General features: G+C 42.2%; 1 pseudogene across 1 annotated transcript; it reads right to left on the bottom strand.

The window, feature by feature from the left end:
* Positions 1-1,098: 1,098 nt before the first annotated feature.
* Positions 1,099-12,382, bottom strand: LOC146642977 (uncharacterized; annotated as a pseudogene). The gene is made up of 7 exons (XR_014909588.1): positions 9,695-12,382; positions 4,948-5,057; positions 4,733-4,858; positions 4,541-4,647; positions 2,313-2,494; positions 2,059-2,223; positions 1,099-1,122 (listed from the first exon to the last, which is right to left on the bottom strand). The product of XR_014909588.1 is annotated as an uncharacterized LOC146642977 (transcript).
* Positions 12,383-17,236: the final 4,854 nt, after the last annotated feature.

The raw sequence follows: 17,236 nt of genomic DNA, 5'->3' as shown, positions 1-17,236 counted from the left end.
TATATACACAGGGCGGTAATCAGGGAATGGGCAACAGGAGGGAGACACAGCTGGGAGAAATTAGACTAACGAGACAGGGGGAGCGAAGCTGGACACACTGACATAAGACACAATCCTTCAAAATAAAACAGGAAACAACACACAAATCACAAAGACGCAGACTTGACACTGAGAGGCAGACAGAAAGAATATAAGACATGGAACTCAAACTATACTAAACATAAGACACAACCGAAGAACTAATCCCTCACCAAGAATAAGACATATATATTTATAATAATAAAGCACCAGAGAATAAGAAAATAATCCATAATGCAAAAAAATAAACAATGACAACTCAAAATGCTGCGTCAGAACTGACCCAGAACCGTGACATCCCACCGTTCATCTGACTCCTCAGGACTTGCCTGACCCTCTGCAGCTTGCAGCTTTCCCAGCAGTCTCTTCATGGTTTCTATTTGCCTGTTGTTCCCAAGTTCCTGTCTTGGATTTCCTCGAGCTGTCCTTTGTTGTTATCCGACTACATTTCTCTAGTCCGAATAGCATTCCAGTGTTATTGCAGTAGATCTTGGTGGTGTAGATCAGTGCACTGATGTCTTGTTCACTCTTGGCATACAGTTTGATGTCATAAAATAAAATTATTTGCGATACTTTCTGGATGTCATAATACAACAAAAATCGACATACTACTAGAAAGATAACTTTAGAGTAACTTTGTGCTGAACATTGGGGGGTTAGGGGTTAGGAGGTTAGGGGGTCTCTGGATCTCCGTTTAAATAAATAAATAAATCTGGGTAAATTCCCAGATGGTAAACATGGGACTATTTTGTTGGTAATACCTGAAATGAATAAAGAAAAGCAACAGCCTATTTATGCAAGAATATTCATAATTTTATTGGGGGGGTTATATTGGTTGGGTCTGATTATTGGGGGGCGGGGGGGGGGGCGGGGTGTCATAACCCCCCTGACCCCCCTGGAGATTCTGCCCTTGTACAGACCATAATACTATTCTGAATGCTGACTGCTTTTAGTCTCCTTACCATTCTAACAATGCACCGTCAGATCTGCCTTCAGGAAATGTTTTCACTTTGATTACATTCATGTATACCTTACATAGAAGGGCTGCAACACAGACAGCAAAGGCAAAGAAAGTCCACAAAGTGATCCAATCAGTTTAATTCTAGCACTGAGCATGTACATGAAGAACAAAGTGATTTTAATACTGGGACAAGCACGGCTGAATCAGAGTGAACTGTGATCTGCATCCATCAAAAACACATTTACAGTAGACAAATCCAGAATCAAAGCACGGCCACACACAGCTAGTGACAAGCGTAAGATTCAAAGTATTTCCAAGATTATTACACTAAACAGTCCCACTGCATGAGCACACATCAGTGTGTTATTGATCTGTTTTGTTGAGACACACTGTGCTCTTTACTACCTAACAAATGCTTTATGTTTTCATTTTCTATTATCACGAAGTAGATCATGAGCAGTGATTATAAATCAGCAGTGATAGAACTGAATCACTAGCTAAGGAGTAAACACATCACACTGGAAAAATAAGATCTTTCCATGTTGGGATTTTAATGGTGTGTGAAATGAACATCATTAACATTTTCACTTTAAATAGAATAAAAGATGAAAAAATCATTTTGATTTCCTATAAACTGAGTGTTGTTATTGATCACAAAGTCAAGGCTGCGATAATTGTTGTCTTTGAGACTGCGTCTCTCACTCTCTCGCTGTGTGTGTGTGTGTGTGTGTGTGTGTGTGTGTGTGTGTGTGTGTGTGTGTGTGTGTGTGTGTGTGTGTGTGTGTGTATACAACGGTCAGAGTCAGTGTTGCAGTGACACGGTCCTGCCATTATCTGAAAAGTGAAGTAGTTGTGTTGTCATCATTTTTAAAATGGTCAAGATAGAGATGACACACACACACACACACACACACACACACACACACACACAGACCCGTGTGTTAGTGCTTTCCTCTTTACTAGTTTTCCTTATGTTCTTTACATATTTCTTGATTTCCTTGATTTATACGCTGCCCTACATTTTGTTTAATTCATTTTGCAACATGCAAATAGGCAAACTCAATCTCCCTCTCAGCAGGACAGGTGCCGGTGAACTCCTCTCTCTGGTAGGCACGGTTCAAATACCGCCACACGCAGGTCATCTCCCGAGGAATCTCAAAGCCACGATATTTCTTTGCTACAACCTGAGAAAAAAGGCATAGAAAATAACCAACAATGGGTCCTTCTGATCGAGCTCGTGTAAACGTTCTAGCAACCTGAATAAGCTGCAGACCTTTAGAATGTGGAGTTTGGGCAGCAGGTTGCAGTCAGCCAAGGTGAGCTCTGGCCCATCTAGGAAGCTCCTAGTTGACTCTGGCACATCTCCTAAGACATCAGCATCAATCTCTGCAGACAGGGGAGTCCTTAGGAAGTCATCAAGGCGCTGAAGAGACTTCAACAAAGCTTTCTGTAAGGCTACAAAGTCAGAGGGAGAGAAGTTCAAGTTCAAGTTCAAGGTTCTTTATTTGTCACATGCATAGTTATACAAGTATAACACACAGTGAAATGTAGCCTGACACGCTCCTCAACATGTGCAAAAAAAAAAATTGGGGGGGGGGGGGGGTGTAGAGGAAGAACATTATATATATATACATATAGTATATACATTGGGTGAATGTGCAGTAGTAGCAGCAAGCAGGTGAATTCTGTACATAATATGAATAGACATCTGACTATTTTACAGGATAGACAATATAAACATATTTAAAATTAAAGGAATTGAAATGTACATTGTGCCTTGGTTTAGTGTCTGGAAGAGTCCTGACTCAGTCAATTATAGATGATGTGAGAGGGCGGGTGTGTGTGTTTAGGGCACGGATGGCTTGGGGATAGAAGCTCCTCTTGAGTCTCTCTGTCCTTGCCCGGAAGATGCGGAACCTTCTACCAGATTGCAGAAGTTGGAACAGTTTGTTGCCAGGATGGGACGGGTCCTTCAGTATCTGCGCTGCTCTAGTCCGGCATCTCCTGGTGTAGTTGTCCTGAAGCGGGGGGAGAGCAATCCTGCAGCAGCGTTCTGCTGTGCGGATCACTCTCTGGAGAGCTTTTTGGTCCTTCACACAGCTGTTCCCAAACCACGATGTCATGTTCTGTGTGAGGATGCTCTCCACAGCGCCTGTATAGAAAATCCTGAGGATCTTTGGAGAGACCCTGAACTTCCTCAGTTGTCGTAGGTGATACAGGCGCTGCCTAGCCTTTTTGGTCTGGACCTGAATGTGGGCAGCCCATGTCAGGTCTGAGGATGACATGGGGATGAGGATGACATGACATCCTGTCAATCACACGCTGATGTGATTGACAGGATGAACTATCTGAACAAACACTGATGTTTTCCACAACAACCAGCTCCTTATTTACACACCAGTATTCACCATTTCCAAAAGACTTTTAATAAAATGCAAATATTTGCAGGTTTGTTTGGGTTTTTTTGCAAATCATCTATAGTTTAAACATATTGAATACTGTTTTTCAAAAAATACATGATTACTTTAAGGGTCTTTGAGGGTCACCTGAGCTACCCTCCCAACAATATGCTTTATCACAAAGGAAAGTTTTAAGTCTTAAGCTCATCTTAAAAGGGCGTCTGTCTCCTGAATCCAAACTGGGAGCTGATTCCACAAAACAGCCTCTGCCTCCCATTCTACTCTTAAATATCCTGAGAAGCACAAGTGAGTCAACAATCTGAGAGCTTTCTGTTCAGGTGATACCATGAGCTCTGTCACCTGAGATTGAGCCTGATTATTCAAGAAGAAAAAGAGTAAGTTATGGTGAGGGTTTCCCCACAGAGGTACGGCATGGGAAAACAGCTTTAGTTTAAATAGTTTCAATTTTCCAATATAAAACGAGGAAAAGTCTGCGTATTCCATCTTCTATAGTTTAATATAGTTTAACATCTGTATAACACTGCATGGCCATGACCAATGTTCCCTCACACAAACTCCCTGAGCGTCCCTTGGACCACTGTGAGCAACAGCAGACGTGTGCACTGTGGTCACGCCAGCATCCAGTCCATCCAAGTCACATGTTTATTAAAGTAATCAAATTACAGCATTTATGTTAGACGACTTTTAATGAACTGCTTTAGCCCACTTACAATGAAAACTTAAAAAAATCTTGTTCCTGACCTGTAGCATGTTAACACTGTTGGAAGGAAAAATAACTTCAACTCCAACTTTCTTCTTTTTTTTTATATAAAGCTCTGACTTGTATTCTGAGTCTGTGGTCTGGGAGAGAGTCTGTAACTCTGTCTGTAAAATACAGTAAACAATGACCAATGTTGGGCAGTTAATTATATAGTTACTTCTTCAAAAAAGTAACTGAGTTATGCAAACAAAGCTTTTTGCAGCTGTTTACCTAAAAATGCAGCCAAGGCGTTTTTTTATGCTGCAGTCACAAACAAACCACACACACACCTTACTAACTTTCTTGAATACATGTTTCCAACCTAACTGTGTCCCTTCTTACCATCTGTTGTGTCTTTTCTTGAGTTTTTGATGTACGCTGAGAATTTGGCAAAGATGTCGATGCCAGCTGTGTTAGCTTCTGGATGTTTGGGAGCCAGTCTGGGATATCTGGAGACAAAATGGAGAAATTTGAAATTAACCTCAACACGGCTTCCCATCGCAAACACATGTCTTTCAATGTGTGCTTGCATACCGGGGTGGAGTCAGTTTCTCCTCCAAGAATTCTTCTATCTTGTTGACATCAACCTTGACTTCACCATTAAAGGTCACAAAAGGAGGGTTGGTTCCTGGAGCAAGGTTGTGGAGGTCAGCCGGCTTCCTGATAACCCAAAAGTCAGGCGCATGTGGTCACTCTCATGTGTATCATAGTCACTGTATGAATACGTGTATGCGTCTGCACCATGTTACCGCTTGAGGTCGACTGTGGTGACATTAAAAATGACTCCTTTTAGCCACAGGATCATAAAGAGTCTCTGAGAGAAAGGACAGTTTCCGATGCTCTGTCCATCACTTCCTGCCTACACACACAAAGACCAGTCATCACGTGTCCTGCAGGTGATCTATGGATAAAAACTGTAGTGCTTCACTTATGAACAGCAGAACAAATGGGTGGATGAAGGAAATAAAGAAATAAAACCCCAAAAGAACGATACGGTGTAAGTGTAGATCTTACATCTCTTTTCTCATATTATAATTAATTTGACTGAATAAATCTGGACTCTGTGTTTAACAGAGATGTACAGGAGAATATCCTCTGCATGATAATTCCTGTTTCTCTCCCATGTGAATACACAAGCACATCAGCTATCTGTTGAAGTTCAGGTGAATCTAACACAACTAAAATGTGTCTGTGTCCTATTATTAGCTGAATTGGGATAAATATCTCAGTATGGTCACTGTTAGAGATCCAATACTGGAAAGAAATTCTAAAAAAATGATCTCGCAGAGGAGTAATGTAAAGAGTAACGTGATCAATAACTTTTATAAGCAACGTGCTTCATCTTTGCGCTATGAGTGTTGTGTAAAACAGTTTTCCTGTGAGTAAAGAATTCATACTGAATGTTGCTGCAACAGCTCTGAGCTCTCAGTAACAAACAGGAGGATAATCAGCTTACCCAGCGAGACTGCTGAGATTAACATAGCACACCAGCACTATTCAGACTATTTCATTCTGTACTCTTTTACAAACAAAAGCAGAAACTGTGTTTCAGCATAAGTTGAAAGTAAAATGCTTATTTTAAGATTTTCATGATCGTGCTGTTTTAAAGAAATCCTCAGATGTGAGGATTTACAGCTTTTCTAGACCACAGAGAAGGAAACCTGAACTTCTACATAATATTTGTATCTACCTCCATCTGTGCTGCCCACAGGGCCCGTGACAAAGGAAGGCTTTGTTTGAACAAGCTTCTTACGTGGACGCGGCCGACGCTCGGGTATTTGTGCTAAATCTCTCAGGTAATGAAAGTTATTCTCAGGATGCTGTTGAACCAGAGCACAGAGCACACAATGGTCACAGAAGTGCAAGCTTCATGTACTTTGAATCTTTTTCAAATCTCATTTAAAATTACATGCATTAAGTAATGTGGGTTACCATGGCGATGGATTAGAACAGCACTGTCTTAATGGGATGAGATAAGCAGATCAAGATTAGCTTTTTCACTTGCTGTTTGTCTGTCACGGTCCTGGGGTGGTGCTCCAGTTTGGTCACTCTTGTTGTTCATTTTTGCAGATTGTTGATGTTCACTGTGAGAGAGCTCAGCTCTTGTTCAGTTTGTTTTTCCTGTCCAGTGTCTGACACCCAACTGTGGCTGTGGTTCTGCCACATTAATAATAACAGTGACTCTTACAGGCAGCCGTTTAAGTTTATTGCTCTATTCCAGGAAGCAAGCTTAGCTAACAAGTTTGTGTGAGAGAACCAGCTGACAGACATCTGTGCTTATTCATACATTTCTGCCAAACTCACATTTTACATTTTTACAAAAATTCCAATTAGATATTAGTTTTCTATTTTGTGTGCAGTGATCAGCAGTCATGGATTAATCATCCCCTGAGTTCAGTTGCTTCCAGGCACTTTATATAGTAAGATAACAACCCTACAATGAAGCAGCAAGCTCAGAATACGTAGTCTCCATCCTTCTAACTCTCGTGATGCTAGGTTCTCGGGTTAAAATGTGTTCACAGATTGAGGTTGTAAATCATGATATCAAAGAACATTTTGAAGGCTTCTGTGTCTGAAATTCAGAGTCTGAACATGGAAATCCACTGAAATTCATCTAAATCAGATTCCACTTGCATGGCATGGATGGGTCACAAATTCAGACCAGATTCAGTTTGGCTCTGGTCATTTCCCAGCTCATCCTGTCTAGATCGGGCCAGTGTGACAGCAAACATGGATGCTGGGACGTGGAGGAGAAGGGAGATGAGCTGGTAGCTGACAGCTGAGCTAATGGGCAACACTGGCCTGAACAGGCAACTGTGTGAACAAACACTGTGAATACTGAAACAGTGTGTGCAATGTGCTGGGCCAAGACCAGGCTCGACCTCCCAAAACTATATTGAAATATTTAACCTCTGTAAAAGGCACTTCTTACAGCACATTTACTGATAAAACGAAAGACTTGGAAAGTCCCCCTGCATTTGTTTTCAGGGAACTATGAGCACTAGCAGTCACACGCACCGTCTGTCAGTGAAGGCTGAATATTAGAAGAGATTAGAAATGGGAAACATTTAAGCACTTTTCTCTATATTTATTACAGATTTTTATCCAGTACAACCAGAAATAATCTTATTCTATATATAGAAAAATTACATTCTCTCAGTGTTACTGAATAATTATTCAAAGAGTTTTTATTTAATTCAGCATGTTGTGTTAAAGTGGAGTCACTGCTCTTCCTATGGTGAAATGTGGTGGAGCTCCACCGGTCATGGCTCTCTTTGCGTCCTCACACAAAGTTGAGCTTATTGAACTAATTCAGCTGCTCTGGAACAGGAAACTCTCAGCGTCTCAGTTTAAAGTCAGAGTTTGATTAACATACTGATGAAGCTGCTACAGCCTCAAAGTTTCAGGCACCAGTGACACTACATGTGGGTAACAAGTTATAGACACCAGTGACATCTCCACACACTTTACTGAGCAGGTATCACCTGAGCTGCTGTCACAGCCTTCGTGGGCTCTATAACCCTCTCTGCTGCACTGCAAACATCGGTTCTATACATTGTGTGTGTCTGCCGTCTGTCACTGCCAGTGTTGTGTTTGTTTGTGCTCAGCTCTCAGCCTCTTTTCTTTGTATCTGCTTCCTCTTGGTTTGATGAGAGAACACAGCATTGCGTTTCACTTCTATGGTGCTGACTGTCAGATCTATGTCCCTCTGCAGAACAAAGGCTCATGTTCCACACAGCCATTACTTCAGTGTCTCAATTAAGGCTTGGATGTCTCTTAACTTTTTAAAATTCAGTGATAAAGAGACTGAGGTGATGGTGTTTGGTAGCCCCACTGAGACCCCCAATGTGTATTTAGATACCTTGACCCAATATGTTAAGCCAGCTGTCACAAACCTGGGGGTCAAAGTGGACTGTGATCTGAAGTCATTTACCGAGGGTGCAAAATGCTGCAGCTCGTCTGAAGTTTGAGCACATTTCCTCTATTTTAGCTTCATTTCACTGGCTGCCCATTTCTTTCAGGATTCATTTCTAAAATTCTTTTATTTGCTTTTAAAGCTCTCCATGGCCTCGCCCCATCCTATCTCTCTGAGCTGCTACAGCCTTATACACCCACCCGCTCTCTCAGGTCAGCTGATCAGCTGCCCCTGATTGTGCTTTTGCTGTAGCAGATCCAGTGTTGGTTTATTTTATTTTATTTTATTTTATTTTATTTTATTTTATTTTATTTTATTTTATTTTATTTTATTTAGTTAATTCTACGTTGTTTTATGTTGTTGGGTTTTTTAAAAAAATATAAGGCTGTTTTAAGTCAAATCTTTATGTATTATGTGTTTATTTTATTCTATTGTTATTAACTTATTTACTGCACAGCACTTTGATCGTGTGCTGCTATTTTAAAATGCTTTATAAATAAACTTGGATTGGGGTAGACAAATTGACTGTATTTTTGGAAGTACATGAAATATCAATAAATTACACTGACAGTGAATCAGTATGTTTAATGCTAAAGTAGAATGCCATGGAAAAATCAGGATCCTTTTTGTACCACATAAAAAGACTGTAAAAACACATCTAAGCATAAATTCTACTTAATACGACAAATGCATTTATAACATATGTGGCAGTGAAATATTAACAATAAAGGTCGTTTAGTCTCTGTGTAGATTTATTTGTTATTAACTGATATTTTTGTGTAATTAAGGAAGTTTTCACTAACAATGGTGTAACATGGAAAATTATTAAAAGCTATAATTGTGCTAATTTCACTGATGGCTTAGTATCTTATAAAATTGGTTACCAAAAACATAATAAGAACAAATAAGAAGATAAATGCATATTCTTTATGACTGAGGTATTTACCGTCGCAGATTCTGGGACTCTTACAAAGAATGTGGTATTTTTCACTTTTTTTTGCACAAGTATTTAGAAGCATCGAATATTTTACAATAATTAAAAAAAAACAATCAAATAATTTATTTTTATAATGTAGGTCTCATATTTATCAAAATTATTTTCTAAGTCAGGACAGCTTGAAGTTTTTTTCGTCACATTTTATGGAGCCAATACTCTGATCTTGATGTTCAGGAAGTCGTCTTCAGGTTTGTATCAGGTTCAAACACAGACGGAGGCCTGATGGCGAGTGGGATGGAAAAAGTCTTTGATATATGAAGCTAACATTTCATAACGTTTTATCAGTCTTTATTAGTTTTATCTGTGTTTCTTGTTCCTAATTCTTTTGTGTATTCATATCATATTTCCTTTCATTTTCAGATTTTCTCTTGTACTAATGTCCTCCCTGTTCTCACAAGAACTTTATATTTCTCTGCTTATTTTCTGTGCACTTTCACTTTGCTGTATCATGAGCTTCTCCATAGAGACTAATTCATTATTCATTATGACAAAATGCTCTTTGTAAATTCCCACTATGATAATAGTAATAACTATCCGTCTGGCATTCATCACAGGCCAAAGGAACCATGGAAGAGTTGATTACCTTGACATACAGGGAGATTTCATAGGGTTGGTTCTCCAGTGTTTTACTGTCCACCACAGGACTGTCCGCTCTCCTGTCGGAGGTCACCTTGATCTCTTCCCTCGTCTCTGCAGTCATCGCCTCCCGCTGAGGGACATATGAGCAACCATGTTCCAGCAGCACCACTCTCTTTTTCTTCACCTGCTCGTCTTTCTTTTTGGGCAGCGATTCATCTTTGATAACTGACTTCAGCTCATTTATCCAATCCGCCTTCCTCGGTGAACTGATCTTTTCTGCTAACGTTTCTTTATCCACCCATTCTTTCCTTCCCCACTCATTCTCCCAGAACTCTTTTTTGATGTGCCTCAGCTCTTTACTCCAGTCCTTCCTTTCAGCAGCAGTCGTCTCTTCTTCTGGCTGATCTGTTTTAATCCAGTCTCTATCTTTTCTCCTGGGTGACAGCACTTTTACTTTCCCCAGTTCATCTTTCCTAAGACCTTGTGGCTCAGGACACAAGAACCCATTCTCCATTGTTTGCTTCAGTGTTTTAATGCTCTCATTTAGATCTGCCTCTGCCTCACTGTTGTGCACTTTTAGCTTTACGTCCTGTGTCTCCATGTCCTCTTTACCCAGTATGGCCTCGTCTCCTGGCAGCACTTGGTGATCTTCATCTTTTATCTTGTCTGTGGCATCATCAGAACCGCTCATAATGGTGAAAGGATGTACTTCTTCTGATTTTTCACTGGGCTTCTCCTCCATCGTTTCAGTCTCATCATCAAGAACGGTGACTGGCTCTTCTGCCATCTCCACTTCTCCTTCCATTGACTCTTCTACTGCTCCTCCTCCAGTCTCAAATTCTACAAGCATCTCTGTCTGTGGATGTTCTTTTGTGTTGTTTCTCCAAATTGTGTCTGCTTCTTTCAGGAGCTGCAAAGGATGCTCTTGTAAAGCACTTCCTTCTGTTGTGGATTCATTTTTCTCAGATTTGTCCTCTCCTTCTGTCCCGTCGAGCTTCACCTCGATGCCTTTCTCAGATAGAGAAGCTTCCTCCACCTGGTCCTTTGTGTCTGTATGTACCTCTTCTCCAGTCTGGCCCACTGGTTCTGGAGGAACTGTTATAGCTTGTATTTCAAGCTTAGCAGCTTTTTCTTCTTGCATTTCTAGATCATTTCTTGCTCTGTGCTCTTCTTGGCCCATTAACTCTCCAGCAACATTATTGGCTATCGTTTCCTCCATTTCTGAACTCTTTCCTCCCCCGTCCATCTCTGCCAAGTTGTTAACTTGCTCTTCTGCTTGCTCCTTCTGGGTGACGTCTTCAGTCCTTTTAGCTTTAGTGTCTCCATCTGACTGTGGCTGTTCTTCAGAGGTTAGGGCCGTCAGCTCTGGTTCTTGTGCCGTTTGATTGGTTCCTGCTCTCACGGGGATCTCAGAGCCATGATTTACACACTCCTGGACTCCCTGGCATTGCCATGTAAGATTATCAATAACAACCTCCTGTTTTATGGATTCTGAGGGATCTTCTCCATCATTGTTTTTTATTTCATTTTGACTCTCATTATCTAATTGGTAGGTTTGATTGGCCACCTCTTCAGCTGTAACACTTCTATCGACTGGTGTGTGATCAGTGCCCAGAGCTGAAGCTTGGATGCTGGCCTGTTCATTTATTCCAGAAGAAAAAGGAGCCACTTCTATGTTCAGATTAACCTCTGTTATGTTGCCAGCAGTGGGCAAAGTAGCAGTTTCTGTTTCGCCTCGGTCACCAGTACATGTGTTGGAACCGATTCTTGACTCCCACACAGAAGTACCTCCGTCCTGAAGACAGGACACGTGATCGTCGGTGCCTTCGTCCATGTTTTCCTGCCTTACATCTGTTCCTGCGCTTGCTGTTTCTCCCCCTTGTTTGTTTTCTTCACTTTCCTCCTCTTTTTCATCATCTCCATTGCTGTTTAATATTTGCCGTTTCCCTGGTTCAACCACAACCAATAGAGGGGAAAGAGAGAGATTTTCAGCCATCTTTGTATCTTCAGATTCTTTGTCTGTTGTCAGTGTGGTGGTTATTTCTTGATGTCCATCTCCCGCTCCCATTTCTCCATTCACCTCTTCTTCCAGTACTTCACATTCATCCTCCCCCTCTCCTATTTCTCCATCTGATAACAGGGTCACATGTGTAATCTCTCCTTTCTGCCAATCATTGTCTTCTTTACTTTCATCTTCAGTTTGTTCTGCTTCAGCAACCATCAAAACATCTTCCCCAACCTCCTCTGCCAGTTCCACCTCATCATCATCATCATCTTCTTCTTCTTCCTCGGCGTCGTCTTTGATTCTGTGGGTATCCAGGTCTGAAAACATACCTTGTGGGCTGTGGGCAACGGCTCCATTTGGCAGGTCTGGACTTTGGCTACAACTTAATTGAGCCATTAGGAAAATAACACAACTTATTTAGAAAGAAATGATAGTGTCCAAGTTTGCAGGATGAATGTGCAGCTTTATAACATGTAAAATTAGTGAAAATGATCCGGCGTTCTAGAAGAGTTCAAAGATGGGTATGAAGAGTAAAACTTACACTCCCAGTTTTAAGCTTGAATCCCAGAGGAAATCAAAGCGCTGATAGAAAACAAATGAATACAGTCTCACAGGATTTCTGACGAGTCCAGATTCTAAAAAGTAAAGATGGATGGTTACCAAAGTTTGACATCTGTAACAGCTCTAGGAGTGACACGAGGTTCCAAAGTTCCAAAGTAAAGCAAGAAGAAAAATCCAGATTTCCCCTGTAAGATGGTTATGGGGCTCTCTCATCAGTACTGTGCCTCAGGCACCGCTCCACGTCAATAAGTACGTTTCGCCTCCTCGCTTTCTTCTCTCTCTCTCTCACTAAGGGATTAAACCAAGGCTGATCCCACATGATCACAAGCTTAAACTCTGCCACCCAGAGGCCAGCACCATTTGATCTGGAGTTTCTTAACACATTCAACCACACATCACAGCTACATCTACGAAACCTACCCTCCAGTAGATAGACAAAGCCATATATACAACATCTAGTGAACTTCAGTTTTATTTGTACAGTGCAGGTTCACCAGGACTATTTTATTGAAGCACTCTCAGCCCAGTTTACTACATGAACGTGTTTAAATGCTGTCTTCATTTTGTCATACTAGCAGTCATTTAGTATCTTTAATAGATGATATTAAGATATGAAAGAAACTTGAATAAGTCCAGACGCTTTTCTTTCCAAACTCCTTAGACTACGACGACCTGGATGACTGAGAAGCTTCACAGACACGTGAAACAGAAAAATGTTTTTGTTTTAATTCAGCTGAAACCAATAAAAGAAAAAGTGTGTTGTTTTTGAGTAAGAAGGTTAGAGAAGGAAGAGCCTACAGACCCTTTCCAAAAAATATGAATATCATGGAAAAGTTCATTTATTTCCTTAATTCCATTCAAAACGTTAAACTTTCATATATTATAGATTCAGGGTTTCAAGTACTTAGTTGTTTATTTAATTACATAATTTGGGCTTCCAGCTCATAAAAAACTCAAAAACAGGATTTCAAAAAATGAGAATACTGTCAAGACCAGAGGCGGAGCCAGACATTTGAAACACCCAGGGCTTAGCCCTAAAGGGTAGTATGCATGTGGGATTTTTTTTTTTTTGGGGGGGGGGGTAAGAAATGACTGAAAGATTAATTGGCTCTGTTTTGAGTTTTGTTCAAAAAAGAATGACTTCATAGAGGGAAAAATATATATCATATGCAGGACACCTTAAACTAGTTTTTTAATTAAGCAGCGAGGCAGAACAAAGTCAGGGCTGTATCAAGACACGAGGACTAAACCCCAATTCAACCAGACCCAGAACTGATCCAGAATTAAAACAGGACTGCAACAGTTCAAAATCAGGACTACTGAGGACTTAACCAAGACAGAACCAGAAAGCTAGATGATAGTAGCACTAAAAATCATCATAGACCTGCACTACACTTATTTTTTAAATTCTACCAAAGAACTCTGTTTAGATTGAGAAAAGTTTATATAATTATTTATCCTTGTTGTGCAAACAAGCCTGCAGAACTTAATAAATATAGAATTTGAAAAATAGCAAACCTAAAAAGAAACACGAGATACATGAGGACCTGTGATACGGTGATACTTTTGGTAAACAACCATTTGACTAACATATGAGTCTCACCTGCTCTTGTTCATCTGTTCTGTCCTCATTCTCCATCTCCCTCTCTGTTCCTCTCTCTCTCTGTGCTGACAATCATCAAATATACAGTTGAAACCAGATATTTACACACTCTTCAGATCAAAACACAAACACTTTTTTAATTGTAACATCAAATCAGACTAAATGCTTATTTTTTTTTAGATTGATAAATAAATTATTTATCAATGTGTCGGTGAAGGTTTTCAGTCAACCAGGTCATCGTAGTCAAAGGAGCTTGCAAAGAAAAGCGTCTGGACTTCTTTAAGTTGCTTGAAGACGTTTCACCTCTCATCCGAGAAGCTTCTTCAGTTCTAAGGTCAAATGGTGGAGAGTCCCAGATATAAAGCTAGTGGGAGTTTCCCCCCACAGAGGGACAAAAGGACCCCCTGATGATCCTCTAATCGCCTGAGCCAAGGTGGGAAACTGGGCGTGGGTCCCAATCAGCCAGAGTTTCGGGTGAGTTCATTGTGAAACCTGGCCCCACCTTATCATGCGAATTCCTGAGATCAGATGGCCCAGGATGTGAGTGGGCGTTAAGGCGTCTGGGGAGGGATCTCAAAACTGGATTATAGATGGCAGAGAGTTGGTGTCGTAAACCCCGCCTCTGTTCAAAGATGGTCGCTCACAGTGGACATAGATGGCTTCCCATATGGAAAAGATATATCAGAATCAGAATCAGAATCAGAATACTTTATTGATCCCTGGGGGAAATTATTTTTTGTTACAGTGCTCCATTTTAAACCAACATTAAGACAAGACAGACAATACGCTAACTAAGAATAGTACAATATATACATATATATACATACATACATACATAAGTCACTCATAAATAAATAGTTGGAAAAGAAACATGTGTAGTTGTAGCAGCAAACAGTGTGTTAAGTGGATGCGTTGTACAGGGAGCCACAGGCAGGAATGATTTCCTGTGTCGTTCAGTGGTGCTTTTCGGTAATCTCAGTCTCTCACTGAACGAGCTCCTGTGACTGACCAACATGTCATGGAGTGGGTGGGAGGTGTTATCCAACATTGTCTTTATCTTGGACAGCATCCGCCTCTCCGACACCACCTTGAGGGAGTCCAGCTCCATCCCCACAACATTGCTGGCCTTACGGATCAGTTTATTAAGTCTGTTGGCATCTGCGACCCTCAGCCTGCTCCCCCAGCATGCAACAGCATAGAGGATCGCACTGGCCACCACAGACTCATAGAAAATCCTCAGCATTTTCTGGCAGATGTTGAAGGACCTCAGTCGCCTCAAAAAATAGAGACGACTCTGGCCCTTCCTGTAAAGTGCTGTGGTGTTTTTAGCCCAGTCCAGTTTATTGTCAATGTGTACTCCAAGGTATTTATAGTCCTCCACAATGTCAACACTGACCCCCTGGATTGAAACAGGGGTCAAGTGTTTCCTGGTCTTCCTGAAGTCCACGATCAGTTCCTTGGTCTTTGCCACGTTGAGCTGCAGATGATTCTGCTCACACCACGTGACAAAGGAGTCGACCACAGCCCGGTACTCTGTCTCATCATCCCTGCTGATGCATCCAACCACCGCAGAGTCATCAGAAAACTTCTGAAGATGGCAGGTCTCTGTGCAGTGGCTGAAGTCTGTGGTGTAGAGGGTGAAGAGGAAGGGGGAGAGGACAGTCCCCTGTGGTGCCCCTGTGTTGCTAATCACCTTGTCAGACACACACTGTGGGAGACGTACATATTGTGGTCTTCCTGTCAGGTAATCAACAATCCAGGACACCAGAGAAGCATCCACCTGCATCGCTGCTAACTTATCACCCAGGAGGGTCGGCCTGATGGTGTTGAAAGCACTGGAAAAGTCAAAAAACATGACCCTCACAGTGCTCGCCGGCTGGTCCAGATGGGTGTAGACACGATTGAGCAGGTAGATGATGGCGTCCTCTGTTCCGAGACGAGGCTGATAAGCGAACTGAAGGGGATCCAGATGTGGTCTTACTATGGGTCGCAGCTGGTCCAGGATGAGCCTTTCCAGGGTCTTCATGATGTGGGAGGTCAGTGCCACGGGCCTGTAATCCTGGGGGCCACTGGGACGAGGCGTCTTTGGTACAGGGACGAGGCATGATGTCTTCCACATCACCGGGACCCTCTGCAGACTCAGACTCAGCATAAACAGTTTATGAAAGACTCCACACAGCTGGGGGGCACAGGCCTTGAGGACAAGGGGACTCACTCCGTCTGGTCCAGCAGACTTGCCTGAGTGAAGTCTCCTCATTTGCATCTCAACCTGGTATTGAGTGAAGGTGATGGGTGGGGGAGGGGTGTCAGGAATCTCACAGGAGGCAACATGTGAAGAGAGAGGCTGGCACAGTGGTGTGGCTCTGGATTCCAGGCTGACTGCAGGTGAGGTTGTGGGGGTGGGAGCAGACACTGTGGTGTCGAATCTATTGAAAAACAGATTCAACTCGTCGGCTCTATTCTCACCTCCCTCAGCTCCCCTGCTGTTGGTTGGCCTGAATCCAGTGATGGTCTTCATGCCCCTCCACACCTCTCTCATGCTGTTCTGCTGGAGTTTCCACTCCAGCTTCCTCCTGTAATTGTCCTTAGCCTCTCTGATCTTGTCCTTTAGTAACACCTGGACCTTCCTCACCTCCTCTTTGTTGCCCCCTCTGAAAGCCCTCTTCTTGTTGTTGAGGAGGGCTTTGATGTCCTTAGTCACCCACGGCTTGTTATTTTGGGTAACAATGAACAGTCTGAGCTGGAACAATGGAGTCGGTGCAGAAAGTTATGTAGTCTGTGATACACTCAGTAAGCCCATTGATGTCCTCAGCGTGAGGCTCACAGAGTGTTTCCCAGTCGGTCACCTCGAAACAGCCCTGTAGTTCCGCTATTGCCTCCTCTGACCACCTCCTAACAGTCCTGGTGGTCACAGGTTCCCTCCTCACAATTGGCACATAGCGGGGGGTGAGGTGAATCAGGTTATGATCTGACCTACCAAGTGGGGGGAGGGAGGAGGAGCTGTATGCATCCTTGACGTTAGCATACAGTAAGTCTAAAGTTTTCTCTCCCCTGGTGGGACAGTCCACATATTGTTTGAATGTTGGTAGTGTATTGTCCAGTGATACATGGTTGAAGTCACCCGAGATCACAATAAAGGCACTCGGGTGCTGAGTCTGTAGCCGAGCTATGGCAGAGTGGATAGTGTCACATGCAGCTGTGGGGTTAGCAGAGGGGGGAACATAAACAGCCACCAAGATGACGTGAGAGAATTCCCTGGGTAAATAATACGGCCTGAGTCCAACAGCACACAGTTCAGTGTCCGGGCAACAAATCCTTTCTTTGATTGTTATGTTGGCAGGGTTACACCACCGGTTGTTAACTAAAACAGCAAGCCC

Source organism: Rhamphochromis longiceps, linkage group LG23 (assembly GCF_057381845.1).
Source record: "Rhamphochromis longiceps isolate RC_006_pf linkage group LG23, R_longiceps_female_GT1.1, whole genome shotgun sequence".
Classification (NCBI taxonomy): Eukaryota; Metazoa; Chordata; class Actinopteri; order Cichliformes; family Cichlidae; genus Rhamphochromis; species Rhamphochromis longiceps.
The sequence above is the reverse complement of the archived record's forward strand: the minus strand, read 5'-3'. Positions and strand labels throughout refer to the sequence as shown.